Source organism: Squalius cephalus (genome assembly GCF_949319135.1).
Source record: "Squalius cephalus genome assembly, chromosome: 1".
Lineage (NCBI taxonomy): Eukaryota > Metazoa > Chordata > Actinopteri > Cypriniformes > Leuciscidae > Squalius > Squalius cephalus.
Window position 1 is genome coordinate 509471 of NC_137122.1, and position 10000 is coordinate 519470.

General features: G+C 44.2%; 1 protein-coding gene across 4 annotated transcripts in view; it reads right to left on the bottom strand.

Annotated features, from left to right (window-relative positions):
* The window catches only part of grin2ba (glutamate receptor, ionotropic, N-methyl D-aspartate 2B-a), a 72445-nt gene that overhangs the window by 60695 nt on the left and 1750 nt on the right, over positions 1-10000 (bottom strand). The gene's annotated exons all lie outside the window — the stretch shown is intronic.

Here is a 10000-nt window from a genome sequence, read left to right on the forward strand (position 1 = left end):
GGGGGAGGGGGGGTGATGGTGTGGGGTTGTTTGGGGGTGAGGGAGTGATGGCGTGGGGTTGTTTGGGGGAGGGGGGGGTGATGGTGTGGGGTTGTTTGGTGGAGGGGGGGTGATGGTGCGGGGTTGTTTGGTGGAGGGGAGGGTTGATGGTGTGGGGTTGTTTGGGGGAGGGGGGGGTGATGGTGTGGGGTTGTTTGGTGGAGGGGGGTGATGGTGTGGGGTTGTTTGGTGGAGGGGGTGTTATGGTGCGGGGTTGTTTGGTGGAGGGGGGGTTATGGTGCGGGGTTGTTTGGTGGAGGGGAGGGTTGATGGTGTGGGGTTGTTTGGGGGAGGGGGGGTGATGGTGTGGGGTTGTTTGGGGGAGGGGGGGTGATGGTGTGGGGTTGTTTGGGGGTGAGGGAGTGATGGCGTGGGGTTGTTTGGGGGAGGGGGGGTGATGGCGTGGGGTTGTTTGGTGGAGGGGGGGTGATGGTGTGGGGTTGTTTGGTGGTGGGGAGGGTTGACGGTGTGGGGGTGATGGTGTGGGGTTGTTTGGAGAGGGGGGTGATGGTGTGGGGTTGTTTGGGGGAGGGGGGGTGATGGTGTGGGGTTGTTTGGTGGGGGGGGTGATGGTGTGGGGGGTTGTTTGGTGGGGGGGTGATGGTGTGGGGTTGTTTGGGGAGGGGGGAGGGGGGTGATGGTGTGGGGTTGTTTGGTGGAGGGGGCTTGATGGTGTGGGGTTGTTTGGTGGAGGGGAGGGTTGATGGTGTGGGGGTGATGGTGTGGGGTTGTTTGGGGAGGGGGGGTGATGGTGTGGGGTTGTTTGGTGGGGGGGTGATGGTGTGGGGTTGTTTGGGGGGGTGATGGTGTGGGGTTGTTTGGTGGGGGGGTGATGGTGTGGGGGGTTGTTTGGTGGGGGGGTGATGTTGTGGGGTTGTTTGGGGAGGGGGAGGGGGGAGGGGGGTGATGGTGTGGGGTTGTTTGGTGGGGGAGTGATGGTGTGGGGTTGTTTGGGGAGGGGGAGGGGGGTGATGGCGTGGGGTTGTTTGGTGGAGGGGAGGGTTGATGGTGTGGGGGTGATGGTGTGTGGTTGTTTGGTGGGGGAGTGATGGTGTGGGGTTGTTTGGGGATGTTTGGTGGGGGAGTGATGGTGTGGGGTTGTTTGGGGAGGGGGAGGGGGGTGATGGCGTGGGGTTGTTTGGTGGGGGAGTGATGGTGTGGGGTTGTTTGGGGATGTTTGGTGGGGGAGTGATGGCGTGGGGTTGTTTGGGGAGGGGGAGGGGGGTGATGGCGTGGGGTTGTTTGGTGGAGGGGAGGGTTGATGGTGTGGGGGTGATGGTGTGTGGTTGTTTGGGGAGGGGGGGTGATGGTGTGTGGTTGTTTGGGGAGGGGGAGGGGGGAGGGGGGTGATGACGTGGGGTTGTTTGGGGAGGGGGAGGGGGGTTGATGGTGTGGGGTTGTTTGGGGGAGGGGGGGGGTGATGGTGTGGGGTTGTTTGGGGAGGGGCGTGATGGCGTGGGGTTGTTTGGGGAGGGGGGAGGGGGGTGATGGCGTGGGGTTGTTTGGGGAGGGGGAGGGGGGTTGATGGTGTGGGGTTGTTTGGGGAGGGGGGAGGGGGGTGATGGTGTGGGGTTGTTTGGGGAGGGGGGGGGGTGTGTTCTTCAGGGCTCTTCCTCTTAGTTCCAGGGAAAGGAACTCTTAATGTTCAGTAAACCAAGATATTTGAGACAGTTTAATGCTCCAACTTTGTGGGAAGAGTCTGGGGATGTTCCAGCATGACTGCGCTCCAGTGCACAGAGCAGGACCATAAACACATGGATGAGGAGTCTGGTGTGGAGGAACTGGACTGGCCTGCACAGAGTCCTGAGCTCATCCCGATGAATTAGAGCGGAGACTGTGAGCCAGACCTTCTCATCCAAAATCAGTGCCTGACAATTTCAGTGCCTAAAAATTCCCATAAACCTTGAGGAAAGCCTTCCCAGAAGACTTGAAGCTGTTATAGCTGCAAAGGGTGGAAAACTCCACATTAAACCCTACGGATTAAGAATGGGATGTCATTACAGTTCATATGCATGTAAAGGCAAACTTCCCAAAACTTTTGGCACTATAGTGTATTTCAAGAGGGAAACGTATGAACAGGATCTACCTCAGACTTCCCAGCGATCCATCGAAACACACACGGACAAAACAATCATATCCTGACCACACAAGTCAAGTACATCGATCACACAAATCTAATCAAATCAACCCTCACTAATTGCAAGCAAATGAGCTTCCTGACGAGCACAGATAACTTTCATGATGCACGTCTCATATTTTACTAGTCTAAATTAGCAAACATTATTACCATTAATTATTAAAAGAATGAAATTAATGAACAATAACACAGGAAGTGAACTGCATGTGACCAGCATTAGAGCACTACACAAATCTGTGGAAACACACTGTAATATTTAAGCTGAGAACTAGAGCGTGTGTGTGTTTGTGCACACGTTCAGTCGAGGATAGCATGTGTGTGTGTGTGTGTGTGTGTGTGTGTGTGTGTTGGCGGCGTCTCAGGTGTCTGGAGTGTCTGGCAGGTATAAACAGGTGTGAATGTGAGCTCAGACCAGCCAGCAGGAGGCGCTGCGACTCCCACACCGACAGCTACACACTCTTCGTCTAACAGGAGACAGTCTTTCAGTGTCGTCACTCACATTCCTCCACAGGACTGATAACGAGAAGTTTCTGAGCAAGAGTTTCTTGCCTAAATTGGGTAAATCTGTGCATTTGGACAAATTCAGGTCACGGAGATCCAAACACAGTTTCAGATCAGATGCAGTGCATTTCTCCTGAACTCGAGGCAGACTCAGCCTGGAATCTGCCAAACGTAGAGCTGCATCTTTAACTGGTTTTGCATAAATAAAAATGAATTGCTTTTGTTTCTCTTTAATAAGTGGCTTCAGGTAAAAGCACCTGCTAAATGCTTTCTATCAGAGTTAGTACTGGCTGCAGATAAAGTACTAATTGTTGGTGATTTTAATATACACATAGATAATGAAAAAGATGCATTGGGATTGGCATTTAAAGACATTGTAAATTCAACTGGAGTTAGACAACACGTGTCAGGACCTACTCATCGTCGTAATCATACTCTAGATCTAATATTATCACATGGAATAGATGTTGATGCCGTTGAAATTCTGCAGCAGAGCGATGACATCTCAGATCATTATCTAGTCTCGTGTAAACTTCATTTAGCCAAGGCTGCAAAGCCAACTCTGTGTTATGTAAGGGTTAATGCCCTTCGAGGCGTCCATTGTCAGGTATTAATGGACGATGGCGAGGCGTGAACCGTCCGACGAGCAGCGAAGTCCGCCAAAGTCCATTAATACCTGACAATGGACGCCTCGAAGGGCATTAACCCGCTTATACCATGGTCACTTGCCAAATAACACATTTTTAAAACATTAGTTTATATTTTAATTAGTTTTACAATCGAAATCTAAAGTTTTTACAAACAATAACTTGGTTTCCCTGGTTACGCCTGACGGTTTATTTACTAGGTGTCCTCTATCACTTTTTAATGGACACCCTGCAGCCAATCAGAATCGAGTATTCACCCAGACCATGGTATAATAATATGTGAGACCTATCACTTCTGCCACTAAAGATTGCTTTATCAATAATCTTCCTGATCAGTTTCATCATCTCAGCATCCCGGATAGCTTAGAAGAACTAGATATTGCAACAGAAACTTTTAACTCTCTCTTTTCCAGCACTTTAGACACAGTTGCTCCGTTGCGCTTAAAGAAGATTAAAGAAAATAGTCCAACGCCGTGGTACAACGAGCACACTCGGGCCCTTAAGAGAGCAGCCAGAGAGATGGAGCGCAACTGGAAGAAAACACAACTAGAGGTATTTCGCATTTCATGGAAAGAGAGCTCGATTGCTTACAGAGAGGCTTTAAAAGCTGCTAGATCTGCTTATTTTTCAACCCTATTAGAAGAAAATAAACATAATCCTAGGTATTTATTTGAAACAGTGGCTAAACTAACGAAAAAGAAAGCTTCAAGCCCAGAAGTTTCCAAGCAGCACAGCAGTAATGACTTTATGAACTTCTTCACTTATTAGATTGATGATATCAGGGAGAAAATTATAACTATGCAACCGTCTACTACAGTATCACATCAGGCAGTGCATTGTAGTCTCCCGGAGGAAAAATTTGATTCATTCGTTGCTATAGGAGAGGAAGAATTTACTAAACTCATTAAATCATCTAAATCTACAACATGTATGTTAGACCCTATACCGACTAAGCTACTGAAAGAGATGCTTCCAGAGGTCATAGATCCTCTTCTTAATATCATTAATTCGTCTTTGTCTCTAGGATACGTACCAAAAACCTTTAAGCTGGCTATGATTAAACCGCTTGTTAAAAAAACGCAACTTGATCCTTCAGAATTAGTCAATTACAGGCCGATCTCGAATCTACCTTTTCTGTCAAAGATACTAGAAAAGGCAGTATCTTCACAACTATGTTCCTTTCTAGAAAGAAATGATATCTGCGAGGATTTCCAGTCAGGATTTAGACCGTACCATAGTACCGAGACAGCTCTCGTTAGAGTCACAAATGATTTGCTCTTATCATCCGATCGTGGTTGTATCTCGCTATTAGTGTTACTCGATCTTAGTGATGCATTTGACCCTATTGACCACAACATTCTTTTAAATAGACTAGAAAACTATGTTGGCATTAGTGGAATTGCACTAGCATGGTTTAAATCATACTTATCTGACCGTTATCAGTTTGTAGCAGTAAATGATGAGATGTCTTATCGATCACAAGTTCAGTATGGCGTACCACAAGGCTCAGTACTAGGACCGCTGCTGTTCACTCTGTACATGCTACCATTAGGAGATATCATTAGGAAACATGGCATTAGCTTTCACTGTTATGCTGACGATACTCAGCTCTATATTTCTTCAAAACCTAACGAAACTTACCAATTCACATAAATCCTGATGTACTCGTTACATCATAAGAAGAATGGCATCTACGCTAATATTAGTCTCTCTGTTTATCCCAAGGTTTACCGCAGTCCGCCGTATCCAGGCCGTATCCAGATCTGATGAAGGACCTGCGCCTGGACGCGACGACAGCGCAGTGCTGAAGTGTCACTAGTCTCTCCCCTGTGAAGGCCCCTGTGTTACGATGATCTCGAGTCGGACACTGGATCAGTGAGTGTTACGATGATCTCGAGTCGGACACTGGATCAGTGAGTGTTACGATGATCTCGAGTCGGACACTGGATCAGTGAGTGTTACGATGATCTCGAGTCGGACACTGGATCAGTGAGTGTTACGATGATCTCGAGTCGGACACTGGATCAGTGAGTGTTACGATGATCTCGAGTCGGACACTGGATCAGTGAGTATTACGATGATCTCGAGTCGGACACTGGATCAGTGAGTGTTAACCAAGAGGATGATGAGGAGGCGGTCAGACAATTACAGCTGGAAGACTGACGAGCTGCTGTAATCTCTAATTACTTCAATCAATTTAAGAGCAGCGCCACTCATCTAAGGAGCTATTAAGAGAAGAGAGAGAGAGTGTGAGACGCTGAAGTGGGTTATTCAGAGTGAGTGAGTGAGTGTGTGTGTGTGTTTGTGTAGGCAGTCATATGTAGGTTGGAGGATCCAGAGTTTATGGGGTACAACAGAGACCAGAGGCGAGAGTTCTGCCCATTTGGGTCGGCCCAGTTTCTTAAAGTGGGACTGTGCTGCACTACCTGAGCTCTCCTCTGAGAGGCACGCAAACATGGGAAACAGTTCTGCATGCAACATATTAACTGCTAGTGCTTCATCACACTGTGTTTCACCAGTGACAGATTATTTTTAGAGGCTCTTAAAAGTATGAAATGATCTGCTGCCTTTCAAAAGTGATCGCTTACATGACAGACGTTCCACACAACAAACGTTCCACACGACAGACGGTCAACACAACAGAAGTTTCACAAGACAGACATTAGGCATGACAAATGTTCCACAAAGGAAACGCTCTTAGTAGAAAAGGTTCTCTATGGAACCTTAAATGGTTCTGCCAGGTGCTTCATATACAGAACCTTTCCGGGGTTTCACACAGCAAACATTCCACATGACAGACGGTACAAAATGATAGCCGTTCTAAACGACAGAAGTTCCACAAGACAAACGATCCACATGACAAATGTTCCACAAAGGAAACACTCTTAGAAAAAAAGGTTCTATATGGAACCATAAAGGGTTCTGCCAGGTGCTTTATATACAGAATGACAGACGTTCCACATGACAGATATTCCACAAGAAAGATGTTCCACATGACCAACATTCCACAAAGGAAACGCTCTTAGTAGAAAAGGTCCTATATGGAACCTTAAATGGTTCTGCCAGGTGCTGTATATACAGAACCTTTTAGGGGTTTCACATGACAAACGTTCCACATGACAGAAGGTATAAAATGATAGCCGTTCTAAACGACAGAAGTTCCACAAGACAAACGATCCACATGACAAATGTTCCACAAAGGAAACACTCTTAGAAGAAAAGGTTCTATATGGAACCATAAAGGGTTCTGCCAGGTGCTTTATATACAGAATGACAAACGTTCCACATGACAGATATTCCACAAGACAGACATTAGGCATGACAAATGTTCCACAAAGGAAACGCTCTTAGTAGAAAAGGTTCTATATGGAACCTTAAATGGTTCTGTCAGGTGCTTCATATACAGAACCTTTCCGGGGTTTCACACAGCAAACATTCCACATGACAGACGGTACAAAATGATAGCCGTTCTAAACGACAGAAGTTCCACAAGACAAACAATCCACATGACAAATGTTCCACAAAGGAAACACTCTTAGAAAAAAAGGTTCTATATGGAACCATAAAGGGTTCTGCCAGGTGCTTCATATACAGAATGACAAACATTCCACACGACAGATATTCCACAAGAAAGATGTTCCACATGACCAACATTCCACAAAGGAAACACTCTTATAAGAAAAGGTTCTATATGGAACCTTAAATGGTTCTGCCAGGTGCTTCTTATACAGAATCTTTTAGGGGTTTCACACAGCAAACATTCCACATGACAGACTGTACAAAATGATAGCCGTTCTAAACGACAGACGTTCCACAAGACAAACGATCCATATGACAAATGTTCCACAAAGGAAACACTCTTAGAAAAAAAGGTTCTATATGGAACCATAAAGGGTTCTGCCAGGTGCTTCATATACAGAATGACAAACATTCCACACGACAGATATTCCACAAGAAAGATGTTCCACATGACCAACATTCCACAAAGGAAACACTCTTATAAGAAAAGGTTCTATATGGAACCTTAAATGGTTCTGCCAGGTGCTTCATATACAGAACCTTTCCAGGGTTTCACACAGCAAACATTCCACATGGCAGACGGTACAAAACGATAGCCGTTCTAAACGACAGAAGTTCCACAAGACAAACGATCCACATGACAAATGTTCCACAAAGGAAACACTCTTAGAAAAAAAGGTTCTATATGGAACCATAAAGGGTTCTGCCAGGTGCTTTATATACAGAATGACAAACATTCCACACGACAGATATTCCACAAGAAAGATGTTCCACATGACCAACATTCCACAAAGGAAACACTCTTATAAGAAAAGGTTCTATATGGAACCTTAAATGGTTCTGCCAGGTGCTTTCCAGGGTTTCACACAGCAAACATTCCACATGGCAGACGGTACAAAACGATAGCCGTTCTAAACGACAGAAGTTCCACAAGACAAACGATCCACATGACAAATGTTCCACAAAGGAAACACTCTTAGAAAAAAAGGTTCTATATGGAACCATAAAGGGTTCTGCCAGGTGCTTTATATACAGAATGACAAACATTCCACACGACAGATATTCCACAAGAAAGATGTTCCACATGACCAACATTCCACAAAGGAAACACTCTTATAAGAAAAGGTTCTATATGGAACCTTAAATGGTTCTGCCAGGTGCTTCTTATACAGAACCTTTTAGGGGTTTCACACAGCAAACATTCCACATGACAGACGGTACAAAATGATAGCCGTTCTAAATGACAGAAGTTCCACAAGACAAATGATCCACATGACAAATGTTCCACAAAGGAAACACTCTTAGAAAAAAAGGTTCTATATGGAACCATAAAGGGTTCTGCCAGGTGCTTCATATACAGAATGACAAACGTTCCACACAACAGATATTCCATAAGAAAGATGTTCCACATGACCAACATTCCACAAAGGAAACACTCTTATTAGAAAAGGTTCTATATGGAACCTTAAATGGTTCTGCCAGATGCTTCATATACAGAACCTTTTAGGGGTTTCACATGACAAACGTTCCACATGACAGAAGGTATAACATGATAGCCGTTCTAAACGGCAGAAGTTCCACAAGACAAACGTTCCACGTGACAAATGTTCCACAAAGGAAACACTCCTAGAAAAAAAGGTTCTATATGGAACCATAAAGGGTTCTGCCAGGTGCTTTATATACAGAATGACAAACGTTCCACACGACAGATATTCCACAAGAAAGATGTTCCACATGACAAACATTCCTCAAAGGAAACACTCTTATTAGAAAAGGTTCTATATGGAACCTTAAAGGGTTCTGCCAGGTGCTGTATATACAGAATGACAAACGTTCCACATGACAGATATTCCACAAGAAAGATGTTTCACATGACAAACGTTCCACAGACGTTCCACACACCAGACGTTCCACAAGACATACGTTCCAAACAACAGACATTCAACAGAACCATTTGAGGTTCCATAGAGAACCTTTTCTTCCAGACATTCCAAACTACAGACATTCCACATGACAAAAGTTCCACAAAGGAAACACTCTTAGAAAAAAAGGTTCTACATGGAACCTTAAATGGTTCTGCCAGGTGCTTCATATACAGAACCTTTTAGGGGTTTCACATGACAAACGTTCCACAGACGTTCCACACACCAGACGTTCCACAAGACATATGTTCCAAACAACAGACATTCAACAGAACCATTTGAGGTTCCATAGAGAACCTTTTCTTCCAGACATTCCAAACTACAGACGTTGCACATGACAACATTCCACAAAGGAAACACTCTTAGAAGAGTGTCACATGGTTCTGTCAGGCACTTCATATACAGAAACTTTTAGGGGCTCATCATGGGATCATTTTATGCATTTAGTTTGAATTTTGTTTTAAATGGTTTTTAATTGTAATTTAATGTTACGAAATAAGCAGCTCGCATATAAGCACCTTATTAACTATATCACATTCCGTCTCTTCTGCTCAGCAAGGCTGCTTTTATTTGATCAAAAATACAGTAAAAACTGTGTAATATTATTCCAGTGTAAATCATATGTTCTCTATGTGAATATGTAGTAAAGTGTAATTTATTCCTGTGATCAAAGCTGAATGTTCAGCATCATTACTCCAGTCTTCAGTGTCACATGAGGGTTTGATGCTCAAGAAACATTTATGATTAATATCAATGTTGAGAACAGTTATATCTTTGTTTATTTGTAATGTTACATTAAAAAGGCATTCTAGTCTTGATCGACCACAAACAGAAACATTGGTGTTAGTCTCGTCATCATTCCCTGCCTTTAACCTGCGTTTCTAACTTCATTTCAGTTCTTTAACATCATCCCTTCTAGATTTCTGGAGAAAAGCTTCAGCTTCGCTTCTCTTTCGAACGCTAGGGTTTGTGACGAACCCTTTATGCAAAAAAGGTTCTATTTAAGGAGAAATTACTTAAATTACTGCATAATACTTTCATGTTTAATAGGTTATAAGTATTTTTAAGGAGCCGCTTAATTTAATCAACATAAATAATGAATTAAAACAAAATGTATATCATTACCCCCCCCCCCAACATTGTTATTTTATTTTATGCAAAATATATATTTTACAAAATAATTTCGACTATGCAACTGCTATAAAATAAAAGCCAAATGCTCAACCAAGCTGTGC